This window comes from Ptychodera flava, chromosome 20, assembly GCF_041260155.1.
Source record: "Ptychodera flava strain L36383 chromosome 20, AS_Pfla_20210202, whole genome shotgun sequence".
In the NCBI taxonomy this organism is placed as follows: Eukaryota; Metazoa; Hemichordata; class Enteropneusta; family Ptychoderidae; genus Ptychodera; species Ptychodera flava.
Window position 1 is genome coordinate 13,210,019 of NC_091947.1, and position 16,580 is coordinate 13,226,598.

Here is a 16,580-nt window from a genome sequence, read left to right on the forward strand (position 1 = left end):
TTTTATATATATATATATATATATATATATATATATATATATAATATATATTATATATTATATATATATATATATATATATATATATATATATATATATATATATATGTGTGTGTGTGTCAAAATCACATAGATATATATAATTTATAAATTAATATATAGATATATATATATATATATATATATATATATATATATATATATATATATATATATATATATACATTAAATTAGTAATAATATCTGTAACTATAGTTTCGGGTGACGATATCAGAGATACGTGAAACGTAGGTTACATATATTATTACCTAAGGTAATTTAATAATACATACATGCATACATACATACATACATACATACATACATACATACATACATATATTTGCAGTATATTCAATGACTGTAAAGAAATTAAAGGGAGGGGGCTGTTGTTTTTGGGGTGGGTCGGATGTTTTTCACGCAAGCATTTTTGAAGGGTTATGAAATTTCGCGTATGCCTTTGGGGACGGTCACCAGGTTTTGCTCAATTATTATAAGCCAAGACATTGCTGATATAGTGCTTAGTCCATAAATATCAAATTATGATACATTGGAGTTTATCTAGCAAACTATTAGCAATTTTGCCTAGCAAAACAAGCTCCGTGCTTTTATATATGCATGGTTGATAATATATGTAAATGTACTTTGCTTGAAGAGAGAGCTGAAAAGTGTATGTATGTACAAGAAATTTGCTTTTTTAGATTTCATCGAAAACATTTATTCACTACAATTATGGACAGTTTTTCCACTATAAAACTAGCAATATTTGTTAATTTATATACATAGGTTAACTGACATAAATGTACTTGATAGAATAGGATGGTTACAAGTGCATAAGTGTACAAGAAATTTAGAAATTTAGAATTTCACTGACAATTTCAATTCACTATACCTTGGAGCCTATTAAAAAACTATGAATATTTTTTCCAATAGAAAATTAGCAATGACAATACATTTATAGACATTGGATAATTGAAATCAATATACTTTAAACACGATTGGAACTATTTTGGGAAAATTGGATGAGAGTAATTATTAGGAAAATGTAGCGAAATCAAAATTTTTACAGCTGAAATTTTACAAAATGATAGAATAGTGTAAAATGTGGAATATTTTTCTCATCGAACAAAACAACGAAAATACAACGATTTTTGCATACCTCTTTCATTGGATTCATTTACATGAAAAAAGTTCATTTTTGTGTAAATGTACTGAAGAAAAGAGACAAAATTGACGACCCTTGAGTCAGGGCACTTTTGAAATGCCCCTGACTTTATCGTGAATTTAAGGCTTCAAAGACATTAAATTGAGTCAGGGCACATTTTAAATGACCCTGACTGACTTAACTCTAAATCAATTGAAAAGCTTCATTTTGTTCGACGAAAAGTGACAATCTGAGATTATTACTAGTGTTTCAGTAATGAAGAAACTCCAGACAAGCTCGCATATTTTCATTCAAATATGAATATTGTTCAAATGTTTTGAACAATATTGCATTAGATACTATCATGCACTGATTCTTACTCATAACATTTCAACAGCATCGTAAATTTTGAATAAAATTTTAAAGATGGTAAGCAAATCTTATGTAACATTAGACAAATTTCTAAAATTCTTTAGAAATTGCACCAATTCAATTATCCCAATTTAGTTCCAACGGTGTTTTTATTAGAATAGGGTGGTTACAAGTGCATATGTGTACAAGAAATCTGATTTTGGAATTTCGCAGATACAAATTTAAACATAAAGTGTTGTCTTTGAGAAAACTATGAATAATTTTTTACAATACTAAACTTACTAAATCTGTGCTTTTATAAGTGTTTGACAATTGATACAAATAAACTTGATCAGAATAGGTGTTTGAAAGTGCAGATATGAAGAACGAATATTGGAATTTAACCGAAAATATCAGTTCATCTCTCATTTCCCCCAACAAATCTTGCTATATCTGCGCATTTATAGGTCAATATTGTCCAATAGTAACTTATAGACTGTTATAAGTTTCTTGACAAACAATAATAGAGCTATCTGTGCAATTACAGGCCAAACTATAAATGAAGGAAAACATTACGGCGTTTTTCCTTTTTGATTTTGAATAGCCAATTGTACTGCAAGTGGTTGATTATTTATTATGAAATGTGATCTTTATCATTTCATTGCATTACTTGATAAAAACTTGAACAGAAAGGATTGTTTTTATAGGCTACTAGTGTAAATATTCTTTTGAAAGTTCAAAGGTCAAATGAGAAATTAAATTTAAATGAAGACATTATTGATATGGAATGTGACACTCAGGGGAGGGTCAATGTCTTTTGCGCATGTATATTGAGGGTTCACTATTTTTTACGTAAACGGTTTTAAAGGATCACTATTTTTGCGCGCAGCGTTATTTTGAAAAACACCGCCCCCTCCTGTAATTTCTGTCCAGCCTAATAAATCTCTCTGCTAGAATTGTATGATAGTTGCCAAAGCTGTATGCTGGCATTAAGGTATGCATGTAATGTACAAGTTGTTCGTCCATGTCTATGTGTGTTAGATTTTCGTCCTCTCGATAAAGCCAAAGTAAATAATCTGTCTGTTTTACGTCCACTCAAGATTCGGAAATTTCATGCAAAAAAATTAACAAAATGACAATATGCTATTTTCGACTGTTTTCTCTTACAAACTGCTCATTCCTGTAACTATGTGTTTCTAGAGAATACAAGTTTTAACTCACCACATGTTTCAATGGTTGCAATATGACTGCTGTAAGGTAGTACGCCAAAGCTGATTTTGTTGCAATTTTAAAGTCATGGCTTTGTTTCGTGACAATGGAAAACAATCCGCAAAAATCTGCCCATGAAATCTGCCTAAGTGACGTAAAACAAAAAATTTACTTACTCTGTCCTAAACGGAAACAAAAAACCTAAGCGATTCTCGCGATGCTTTCTTATTCCTCTTATTTTACAATTTCAGTATACATTAGACTTATTTAGCCATCATGTGAGGTTAGTAACCTTTCATACGAATAAAACAGCGAGACGACAATCATAAATAAATCATCAAGTCAGACCGATATAGTGCTATACTTCTGAAATAATGTCGACGTCTCTGCTTTCCGCAGAAGATAAAGACGATGTCGGTCACCCAGGTGAGATTCATAGGATTATATTTGAAGGTATTAATATTCAAACTCAAGCTGATGTATGTGCCCCCTCGTCCCTTTCGCGTCATTTATCAAGATGGAGTTGTCCACCGATCCGAAGTAATTGCTTTGACCAGCCATACAACGCCCCCAAATACTAAAGTATAAGATTTGAATGTCACGATGACACCGGTTTCTGACGCAATACCGGCATCTGCCAGTCATTATATTCATGACGTGCTTAATTGCTGTAGACAGTTCTATCGTCGTCTGGTGCAGGTACGTCATCATTCTGTTCAATGCAGTAAAAAAGTTCGTTACTTTTTACGTTGCTGTTGTTGTGGATGACACTTTGTGAGGTCAGAGGTCATGGGTTACATCCCCTGATCATGTTGACTGTAAGCGCTGATTTCTACAGAAACAGAACGAAACTAACTGTTGCACCATCAATAAAGCAATGTAACCCAGCAAGACTGCGGCATAGTTTACTGTGGTTGTCCATATTAAAATTGAGCATTATCCTAGAGGGCATATTTCTATTTTTCTCAAATACAAGGCTCCCAGGCCAAACGTGTCAGATCATAAAAGGGACTCGAGTAACCATGTTTCAGGTGCGCCTTCGATCGAATTTCTGTCTTCTGGGTGACGTGTGGAAATTTATAGCTAGATATATACATTTCGACCTTGTTTTTCAATGACGAACACCTGTAAGCATGTGCCAGTCGAGGAACGATTGAAATGTATGTATATATGTGTTCACATCTTCAGACGAGAGTCCCTCGGGATGGCGAGCATATCGTTAACCGTTTGAGCGCCAAAGTCAACTTTTGTCACATATAAAATGTACCCCAGTCAATTTTTTTTCAGATATTTGCCAAAATTTTGACGAAAACCTGTAGCCAATGAAATTTGATGTCCGTTTGGTCCAAAATAATCAAAAAATTATAGAAAAATTCATAAAATTGTTTAAATGTTGCACTAAAAGTTTGGTGGGAAAAATTACAGCACTCAAAGGGTTAATAAGGTGAAGGAAACAAACTTTCGCCAGCAACCTTAACCTGGATATATTTTAAACTTGTAAACAGGTAACGACTTCACTAATCACTCTCACTCAGAACCGGATTTTAGTGTGCCCTACATATAAATTTATCAAGCATTTAGCACCCCAATTTCATTATTAATGAAGAGTTTTATGCGTTGCGGCCCCGAAATCCATAAATTAGTGAGTAGCTTGAATAAGAAAATAAAAATTTACGTTCAAATGAGCACTTAACAGTGTTCTGCCTTTCCCTATACATTGAACAAATGTGCCGAAAGCGGCCATCTTGGAAGGCGCACTCGTCGTCTCATGTTATTGTTGTGAAAAAGTGTAAACCAGCCGGACGAATGTATGCGATGGCAAAATCAGGTTTACGTCACAGCAAATGCAACAGTTTGTTGCGATGGCAACAACGTTCTGAAAAGATGCTATTAAAGACCCAGGCTTCATGCATTTTCTCTTTTAAAGGAGTTTATCCAAATTTACGCTCACCTTTAGTAAATTGCATCTGTTTAGCGATATAAAGCTGTGTCATAAAAAAATTGGGCAAATACGAATTATAACTGCCATACATATGTTATGATGGAGCCCCGTGACATCTGTAATGCTTTCAATACAGATAATACTGGCTGCCTAACAATAAAAATAATATTGACCATTGAATACAAATGGGTCGTCCATCTCTTAGCTTTTGTGTCATTTCACAGAGTAGGAGTATAATGTCCAGGTTTCGTATGAAGCTGAATTTTGGCGGCCATGTTTTTGGTTGTAAATTTAGCCATATGTTACTTTTACAAGTATGGTATGGTGCAGCACACATAGTAACGCAGAATGCGCCTCGGAGACATTCATTCGGACTCTCAAATTTTTACTTTAATTTGAATAGGCGTACCGCCTTGGCGGGCTCGTTTTGAAGCTCGTGTTGTAAATGAGCTGTTTGAATCGAATGTTTGTGGCTCGACGCAATAGAAAATTTATTTTTCTCAATAGAGACAACACAGAAATAGTTTATTTATTAATACATTATTTTCAATTAAATTTTAGATGGTGTGTTTCTCTAGCACAAACGTTTGCGCGATGACGCCTGAGTTAGTTTGATTTTGAAAGAGAATGCTGTAAAGTTTCCTTTGGTAAAATTGAGCAAAGTTGAAGCCTTTGACTCTCGAGGCACCATTACCTTGATAATTACTGTGGCATGAGTTAATAAATAAAAACCACGAAAATATCGAGAAAAAACCGCTTATTTGGGCTTTAACGAACCTCTGACTGTTTATAGCGACCAAACGAGCTGAATGTACCCACGCGATCCATCGTCAAAGTCGAAGTTATTTGACTGGGAGCCAAGAGTTGATTAAGCCCTTCCAGATCGACAGGAGACTAAATTTTGTTCAGAGGGCCTCGGTTGCCATTTGAGCATGCGTGAAATGTGATTATAGCGTAATCGTTTACGTATCGCAATGTTGACAAATAGCCTTCATTTTTAAGTGGATATTAAGTATATATTGTTTCGAAAAGTGATTTCGTCTCCTTTTGTGATCGATTAAATAAGTTGTTTGACTGTTTTATCCGACAAAGTACTATATATGTCTTTGGGAGAAAATAACTGACAGAGCCAGAGCCAGAGACAGTCACCCAAACACATGTCTTATACCGGATCTCCGACATTTTCGTAATCAGTAAGCAGGGTAGTTTCGATTTCCCTGGGTTCAAACTTGCAGTCACCCCGACAAAAAGAACCAGATATGAACTGAATATGCTCACGTGTTTTACAACAGGTTTATTAATAGTAGTACGCTTCACAGAACAATAAGATATATGTTATCACTAAATGAAGCAGGTTTTTTTTCAACATCGCACAGTACTCTCAGAATTTAATCACTTATTACAAAACTTTATTTAATATGCAAATGAGCTGTTAATTAACTTGACACTGCTCAATGCTTCATGGGACAATTAGATATCCATCAGATCAACATTTGTAGCACGTTTTATTTCATTTAATGCAGTAATTTTCGAGTAATGTCACTAATTACAAAGTTCATTAAATATGCAAATAATCCCTAAATTAACTTGACACTGTTCAATGATTCATAGCAAAATTAAATATTTATCAAATCAATATCTGTAGCACATTTCACAAAATTTGGTGCCGTAATTTCAGAGCTATATACCTAATTACAACGTTTATTTAATATGCAAATGAACCCTTAATTAACCTTACACTACTAAATGCTTTACACAGTTAGATATCTGTCAGATCAGTATATGCAGCAGTTTTCATCACATTTGATGCAGTTATTTCGGAGTTATATGACTAATTATAAAACTTCATGAAATATGCAAATGAGCTAATTATTAACTTGACACTGTTCAATGCTTCTCAGTACAATTGGATATTTATCAGATCAACATCTGTAGCAAGTTTCATCAAATTTAATGCTTTAATTTTGGAGTAAAATCACTAATTACAAAGTTCATTAAATATGCAAATGAACCCTTAATTAACTTCACACAACTCACTACACCACAATTAGATATCTGTCGGATCAGTATCTGCAGCAGATTTCATCACATTTGGTGCAGTTATTTTGGAGTTATGTCACTAATCACAAAACTTCATAAAATATGCAAATGACCTATTTGTTAACTTGACACTGCCAAATGCTTCTCAGTACAATTAGATATTTATCAAAACAATATCTGTACCCGATTTCAAAGACTTGGATGCCGTAACTTCAGAGTTATATACCTAATTACAAATTTCATTAAATATGCAAATGAACCCTTAATTAATTTCACACTACTGAATGCTTTACACTACAGTTAGATATCAGTCGGATCAGTATCTGCAGCAGATTTCATTACATTTGGTGGAGTTATATTGGAGTTATATGACTAATTACAAAACTTCATAAAATATGCAAATGACCTATTTATTAACTTGACACTGCCCAATGCTTCTAATTATAATTAGATATATATCAGATCAATATTTGTTGCAAGTATCATAAAGTTTGGTGCAGAAATTTCAGAGTTATCTCACTAATAACAAAAGTTCATTAAATATGCAAATGAGAAGGTAATTGACATGATACTCACAGCATCATCATAATGTTCTGAGATTGTCATCTGTGAAAAGTTTCATGAAATTTTGTGCAGTATTTCTTGATATATGTCTACACTGTCATTACTGTCTCCATAGGGAAACCATTGTACGGAAAAAAACGATATTGCATAACTTCATTAATATGCAAGCCACACTAAGCAAAATCTAATCAGTTCTTGCAAGTAGCATATGGTACCTGTCTACCAAATCTGACTTGAATCCGTTCAGGCGTTTTTGAGTTATCGTGTAAACAGACAGACAGACAGACACACACACACACACACACACTAACACACACACACACACACACACACGGACAGACAGACAGACATCGCTATGACAATAGCCCACGTGTTTACACACGTGAGCTAAAAACCACTGCTGGTTTATAGCTAATGTCATTGTTTGTAAACAGAAAAATCAGAGCATGCGCAATTTAGGACTCGCTTTCTTTAAATTGAAAATATGTTAATACTGTACCTTCTGTTTTTATCAAACGCATATGCAATATACCGCGACTTTATATCAATTTCACTGCGATATAATCAATTTTCTGCTCCAATGTTGAGCGATTTGTACGTAGATGCAGAACAGCAATTGTAAAATTACTGATTGTTAACTGTCATTAATAATCAAGAACGTTACTTGTCGTTGCTTAAAGGGGCAATCCTCAACCCCTGGTTCTCGCATTAGTTGTTATTGACATCGACTGTTTATGCCGTTTATTCCTTTGTTCTCCCTTGAATGTTATGTACAGTTACTCAATTTGCTGAGAGATAAAGCTGATAGAGAACCTGCCCCTTTAAACAATCAAACTTCCACTTGTCGTATAGACCGCCCTTTAAACCAACAAACTCAGTCAGCTGGCTGGCACTGGAACACATGCTATGATCTGAACAAGTCTAAGTCCCAGAATATTTAATTGCTTGGTATTTCTACAATGCTTATTATTCTAGTAGATTTCTACGGAGAAATATTTATAATCAAGAAGTGTCAGAGTTGACGAAGACTGGGTCACAATCGAAAGTTATTCTTAGGTACAGAGCCTACGCAGTCCGCTGGTACAATGCAATTCTAATTGTTAGGAGTCGTTGTTTCTTGAGGCCCTTAAAATGTAATTGAAATCAAAAACTCACGTATTGATTGAAAGTTTCCTATCTATAATGCCTTTTAAACTAATTACCTACAAACAAACAAACAAACACACATATCTACATAATCTACAAAACATATTCCACACACATGAGGTTTTTTGTCTAAATGCCACACAGTCCCAGGGAAAGTTCTTCCACTCCTACGAGTAAATCATAGAATATAACATCAACTCGCGGACGGATCTGATTTCTTCCTCCCACCCACCCCCACCTTATCATCATGATAGTCGATTTGTACTGTCCCAGCCCTCAATTTTCTTGAGTCAGGTAAAATCGATAATATCATGGCGTTGGCTATGGTTATTATGACTATCTTGATCACATCGAATCACAATATACTGTACCGATAAATCAACAGTAGACGCAAATTATGATTCCTGTATAGCAACTTTTGCGCATGCCTGAAAGGATTAAGGTGGCCGGCGTCTCTTCAATGACCTCCATTAGCCTCAAATGTTATTAATGTTTTTAAAACGATGATAGTACCACTGTGAGCATTCACTATAGTTCAGTAGGTCACAGTTTTTTCCTTGTCTATGAGTAGATTAAGTTGGGTACAAGTAGACAAGTTTATCTGATACCTGGCCGGAATGATAACGCTCTAGTCAGGTGAAACTGCAATGTTGCATATTGTCGTAGTAATTGTTGATGTTTTTTCTGTAGGTGATACCAGTGTGCGGGGATAAATGTGACTTGGAGTTCAGGGTCAACTAGAGCAGATGGCAGGATGCGAAAATATCGGGGATATTTATCGGCTCTTATAATGTCTCAGGGAAATAATTATCTTAATGAAACGCTAATTTATTACGTGATTTATCCACTACGTCTAATGAATGAAAAACAACCCTTGATATTTATATGCCTCGAAAATAAACTTCAAAATAAACGTCTATCAAATAAACTTGGTACGTTTGACTTGATATCGGGAAAATCCTCTTCTTCGCTTGAAAATGCAATTTTAGACCGTTAGGATTCCTGTTTGAGAGAGAGAGAGAGAGAGAGAGAGAGAGAGAGAGAGAGAGAGAGAGAGAGAGAGAGAGAGAGAGAGAGAGAGAGAGAGAGAGAGAGAGAGAGATTTAACCGCTTAATAAATCTTTTCAACGGAATTGCCAAACTCAATGATGCCTGTTATGACAAATGGTGCGTTGCCGGATAGTGTGAAAGTTGAAAGATAGATATTTTGTCGATCGATCAAATTGAAGTATGGGACATAATTGTAAAGATTTCAGGAAGAAAACGGCTTGGCAGGTGCATGTGGCTCAGAATTCAGTCATTGTGCTCGCGACTTTGATTTTGTATCTTATGCATAACTTGACTTACACTTTTTGGGAATATTTTGATCCGCTATTCCACCGTTGTTACTGACTACAAGGTATATTGTACGCGTTAAAAGTGGATCGCATTTTGACTTTTAATTGGACGCCAGACAAATATCGTGTAATAAAGTAGCGACAGTAAATCTTTGAAAGGAATGTGTTTCTGTATCGGTTTCGAGTATTAAATATTTACTATGGGTTGTGACCTTGAAAATGAGATGAAAGATGCAAGTTGGGCCACAGTTCTACCACTATGACCAAAACAGAGAACTAAAGCACCGCATAGCGGGAAAGGGTGACATTGGATCCGATATTTGATCCCTAGAATCTCCGAGAACAATTTTCAACTTGTTACTTGTCTTATTATTGCTCAATATGCTGCAGAGTCCTAAGGGACGAGTAGTGCAACTGAAGTTTGATACAGACTGGCTCTTAGAACAGGAAGATTTCTTCTCCGAGTATTTTAAAATGATATTGCTGATCTACCGTCGTGATTTGACGCAGGCGTTCTGTCAGAACATGGCAAGTTTCGTTCAGAAGCAGTGCTTTCACAAACTTTATCTGCCTTTCGCATCTACGGTCAGCAAGGTTATAGGTCTCGGGAGAATGGCCGACTTTCGTGTGATTCATTTTCACGTTGGTTGAAAATGTTATCGAATGAGTATGACGGGTGTCAGTGACGTCACTTGCGTTGCCAATGATTTAATCTTTAAGGAAACAGCTATCAGACGTATATATGAACTCAATTCTAAAGGCAATGGAAAGAAAAGTGACAAAAATCTAATTTTTGTTGTGCAACCTCCTAAATGTATTTGATGCCAGAAATGTATTCACATCGATACTTTCAACAGAAATTCACTTATTAAATCTTCTTTTAAATTTATATTTCATTGAAATGTACCTAGGACTGACACCTAGAACTAAAATAAACGAACTGGGTTTAACCTATACTGTTCAATAAATTACAAGAAGATACGAATTCGGAGGAAAGATTTCATAATTTAACAGTATTATATCACTGACATCATCTCTTGCTGGTGTTCAAATCAGCCATCATGTTTGTTTTCATTTGTTAATGGAAAGGTAGAGAATTTTTGGCGAAAAGCTAATGTAATGAACGTGGCCTTGGGACCACGCGTCTCTATGGCTACTATGACACCATCATAAAGAAATGGTAATTTGCATTTTATGGTGATGAAAATTATGGTTACAGAAAAGATGAACTTCGAGTGGCGTGAAAACAATATTTACAGTATTTTGCATAAAAATATCAATCTACATAGCAATGATTACGCTTTCCTAACAGTTATCCAGCAACACTATACATTGGAACTTGACTTTGAAAAGATATCTTGATGGATGAAACGCTGCTCGCTGTTTGTAAATACTTTGAAGTATACAGTTTGCAATCCCCCCCCCCCCCGTTGTTTGTTCGATATTTTGTACAACATTTCACACTCCCCTAAGATTTCTGTACGTAAATAATGAGTTGACCTTATTAGGAATTATACGACCTCATCCAGATTATATCATATACATTAACCTGCAGTCCGTAGGAGAACAATTTTCAAAACAACTCAAGTCGCAGCTTATGAGGTCATGACCAGCAGAGTGTTTTGCTACTTGCGTGACAGGTAGAGCCTGATCCAGATTATCCAAGGTTTTGTTTTCAAACCATGGATGCAATCACAAGCTGGTCTAACACCGGAACGTATAGACTTGCTGTTACAAATGTCACACGGCTAAGTGTAATCGTCGGAGAGTGTGCTGAACATACTGGTATGTGTACATGACTCTGTGATAGAGGACTGCCTCTGTTGCTAGGTATTGAAAAGAATGTGTGATCGAACATTCCATAAAATCGCCATAAACACAAACTATGCGATATATCTGTTGCGTTCAAATCTGTCACGACATTCTATCGACCACAAAGCAAATCGGTGAACGCTTCAAGGGATAATTGCGGGCTACGGTATTTTTGCCCATTCGCAAACACGCCTCAATGCGCACATGCAGAGAGAAAGGGTTACTTGATAGTTTCACTTTAAATCTGCGGGCGCATGTTTGCATCTATTTAATTAAAAAAGAAACAACAGCAGACATATCTTTGTGAAGCAAACTGTTTTAAATTCTGCCAGTGGTGAAGTCAAAGGTAACAAGTTACAGCCGTCGTTGTTGGAAAACAATTTTTGAAATGTAATCGCCATTTTAATGTCAAACACTAAACAGACCCGCCCACATGTTCAAGGCAAGGAAATACCGTCAAAACCCTTAGGAAATTACATCCTAGGAACGTATTTTTTGTAGTGTGTATACACTCATACCTCTTAAGATCTGTGACATTGTAATGTTTCAATTCCAGAAATTGGATTCCAAATTAGGAAATTGAACCGCTTCGGCACATTTAGTTTCACAAAGGATTTATGAATGTACGCAATTTCCCCCCTTTCAGAAAATTGAATATGACAAGCCTTTCCAAACCCCGGGAAATAGTTTTAGCAAAGGGTAAGAGCGACAATCTCATTTCTTTGACTTTGATGGGCGTGGGTAGTTTTCCCGTATTGTTTTCAAAGTCAATCCTTACATTTATTTCTACGTTTCATTTAATCCAGAGTTAAGTTTAAAGGCTTTATCTAGCGTTGTACGTCAACTGTTAAATTGTGAACATGTACAGGAAATGGGAAAAAACCAGCCTCCCACTTTTTACGTTTTTGCTTTTTCAACCAGATCGCGTCACATGCTTGCTCAGATGTTTACAGGACGCCAAGTTCCTGAAATTCCACTCGGAAGCAAAGAAGTCAGAATACCATGGAATGAAGAATGATGATAAGAATTTTGACGTCAAACCTGCAGGGTGACTACTGAAGACAGCGATAATTTTTTTACCTTTTGTTTTGGAGAGAGTAATGCCGTAGACCGTCATGAGTTTCTAATACCCGATGTTAAATATTTTGTAAGTTCAACATGACAAATTTGTAAGTTTAACACGACACATTCCTCCGAACTTCTTAAAATCTGTAAATTTTACCGCAACTATTAAAAACTGGCGTCGGTGGGAAAACGAACAAATAATAAAGTATATTGAGATAGTTTATCGGACAAAACCTGTCAAAGCACTTAGGAATTCCCCAACTATCTCCAGCTATGAGGAAATGACAACCTTGGGTCTACTTTATCACAGTTTACAGCCATTTACAGTTCATTCGAAAAATGTTCTGGGCTTATTCTCGCCCATCGGAACATTTACCGTGGTCACTGGGGAACTTCACTCGGAAGCGTGACAGGTTTCTGTAAATGTCCTATCATTGGCAGCTCCTTGCAATCTCTATATGTATTTGCCATTTTGAAGGCACAAACGGAACATCTTATCCTAAGACTTTGTTGAAATCTCAGCAAATTTATGGTTATTTTTATCATTTTTGCGATGAAATGTATAGGTTTTCACGTCTGTAAACTCGTTTAACATAGTGCGATGACCTGTAGTTGAAAAGGATTTATTTAATTATTTATTGTCCATTTGTTCTGCGAACCTAAAGCAGAAACAGAGACGTATTATGCACGACTGACGACCAGAATAAAGTCTCTACACAGGAAATCCCTGCAAACACATGTCCTCGTTTTAATTTAACGAGCAGGTACAATGAGTAAATGGGAATTTAAAAGCTGAGTCTCCCCCACCTCTATCACATGACATGCGTAAATATCGTCATTCCATTCCCATGCACAGGCAAGGCTTTGCTTCTATAGAAATGATTTACTAATTACTATGCAAATCTACCATCAATCATTGCGCGATGGAAGATAGTCTGATTTGGTTTGGCAGGATGTGTTCAGATCCTGTGCGATATGCAAATCAATCATTTAATAGAAGGTTCTTCGCACTACACATACTGGATCACAAAGTCTCTTCCAGACTGTATGTATAATATCTTTATCTGTTTAAATTATTGTGTCTTTTTGCCGGAATAACTTTGAATTTCGTGTGTACGTTATCGCAAGAATTTTTCATCTGATCTAAAAAGAGTAAACGCTTCCACAGTTCCATAGTTTACGTTACATTTTTCGGAGCATTTGACGTTGTTCAACTCATTGATGAGTCTAGAACTTGGTTTTTTTGCCATCACTTGTGAATCACTCTCTGTACATACAGTGTGTGTTTAGGATTTTTCGAATTTCAGGCTGGTTTAGGGGGTCTATCGCAAGCTGTAGTTTAGGAGAAGGCTTGCACACATGATAATTCTCTATAATGAAAAGGAATTACGAAGAAACAGACTACACTGTACAAGTGATATTTCTGGAATCCTTGATTTTGATTCAAGTGGAGAAGTATGGAAACGTTAAACCTGAAAAGAAACTTATCGCGACAATATCGTAACTTGATAAGCGCTTTTCCGAAAAGCGAACATAGCTGGACGTTTGTGTACTGTTGATATATTTCAAACGATTTCAGTGCGATCCTATCTCGTTCAAAAGGAAGTAGAGACGAAGTCTCGCATATCATCAATTTGACGCAATGTGGGATATGGACGAAGAAATTTTCGACTTGGGCATTGGACTCGAAATTTTACACAAAAAATCAGAATGTTTACTCCGTGGTTATGCTCTACTTATGACATATAATTGATGTTGTCTGTATGTGAAAGGGAAGAGTTGAATTTGCCAAGAAGCTGTCACAAAGCTTTCAGTTGGCTTTAGAAGTCAAATTACACCTAACATTACACATGTACATAGTAACACGAAAAAACAACATTGATATACTGTAACATACATGTTTTCATTTGCTCTGTGTATGAAGATAGTATTATTCAAACGACCTCGTCGGGAACTGTACTTTTGAAACGGAAAACATTTTCATCAGCTCAAATATGGTCTGGTCATATTTAATAACGGATGCTTGAAGTTCAGGTTCATGGTCTCCGGTAATAGTTAATTTGCTTGTTCGTTCAGTAACAGCCATGGTAACAAGAAGTAGTGAGGATATCACGGGTGAGGTAGCTTCTACTTTTTTTTCGCGTTAAAAAATAAAACGGGGACAACATGTTTAATTACCAGATGAGCTATTTTTCCAACGTGTCGTAGTTCCCGTTACAGTACAGACCAGTGTACTGAAAAATGTAAGTTCAGAATGGCAGAAAGCGCATTGCTTTTGACAAGTGAACTCACGGCTTGATCGACACGGTGCAATTAAACGGCGATTACACACGTCCCCTTGAAAAGATCAGTGGAGATCCCACTTGACGATACAAGTCAAATCGAAACCCACTCATCATTACTCTCCGTTACAGCGACTCGTATCAGATTTTCATCACTCGAACGCCAATTAGCGCCGGCGACGATAATTCCGTAAGACAAAGCGGGTCTTAATTGTCCAAACGCAAGTATAGAGTATAGCCCTCACATATTTATTAACACCTGTATTTAAACACTGCGAGGTTGTCAGGCATCTGCGCCAGAAAGTCTCCGTTCTGGCGTTGCCTGAAAAATGGGCATGCTAACAGGTGTAAACGTCGTGTGTGTTTTAAAGCAGGCAGGTCGTCATTAAGATAAACGCTGGATCGGATAATCTGTGTGCCACACACGCTTGTCATGTAAAAAAGTATAGTACATGTCAGGCGAAGATTAGGGAAAGCCAATATACTATAAAACATCATGTGCATTCATCTTTTTCGATCTGTGACTGTGCACAGACATTACTTGAATATTAATGTCAACTTTGGAGTAGTGAACTCAATGTGTTTTTTGACCGAGGGTCTCGTTTATTCGTTTATCCGTGTCTTTGTTCAAATGCGAGCCCGTGGTAAGCAGGGGACCATCAAAGGGCGGACATTAGGGCGAAAAAAGACCATAACATTTTAAATAAAAAAAAACTAAACACATATCCTGTTTTGTTCTGTATAAGCACTATTTTGTGTCAATGTTGTGTGATAGCTAGCTGCGGACAATGACATCGCTCCTTAAATCGGGAAAACTAATGTATGGCGTTGACAGGCGGTTTTGGGAGTAATCGTCCGTCATTGTCTGAAGTCTGATGTTCTTAGTCTCGCTTTATAATTCACAGTACAAAATTTGCAAACTTATAGAAAAGCCAGTAAGTAAAGACGCGCAAGGGATCACAGAACGCAATCTGCCACATGAATTCATAACGGTCGACTAGATATGTCAATATTAAGGAAAACGGATCAGTTTGTTACTCAAAAGAACTCTTTTATGATCCTCCATAGAGTCATAACGAATTTCTCTACACAGGGCATTCGGTTTTTTTAGTACAGGAATGTCTTTCACTCATATATCCGAAAGATCATTTAGCCGTAAGAAACACAACTCCGTATAGGTCAATTTATAAATGCGGCTTACATGAGGCACATCATGACTTTGTTATGGTAAAGGTTCTACGGCGCCGCCCCATGGCAATTCTGTCATAGTAGACGGCTTTGCTGAAATAACACAGAACGGTTTAAATGGTGTCGCATATCACTCGAATAATCTCCTGAGTTCAAAAGGAGGATTCATAACTAGGGTATCTAGGTAAATGGTCACAGTGTGTTCCGCTTAGCAAGTTTGTAGTTTATGAGATCAGTACAGTGTTTTTAAACATATTTATTTCCCGCTTGAACTGGACAACATGACTAATACACACGTTACGTTCAGAATATCTCTGTACGAGGACTTCCCGCTTATAGATACTGTATATGTGACGCCTACGGTATGTCGATACCTTCAACGTCGGAAGAAAATCGTCTATAAACAGTGATTCGACAGTTAGAGAAGATTGTGATTTTGTCTTCCCTATTATGAGAGAGAGA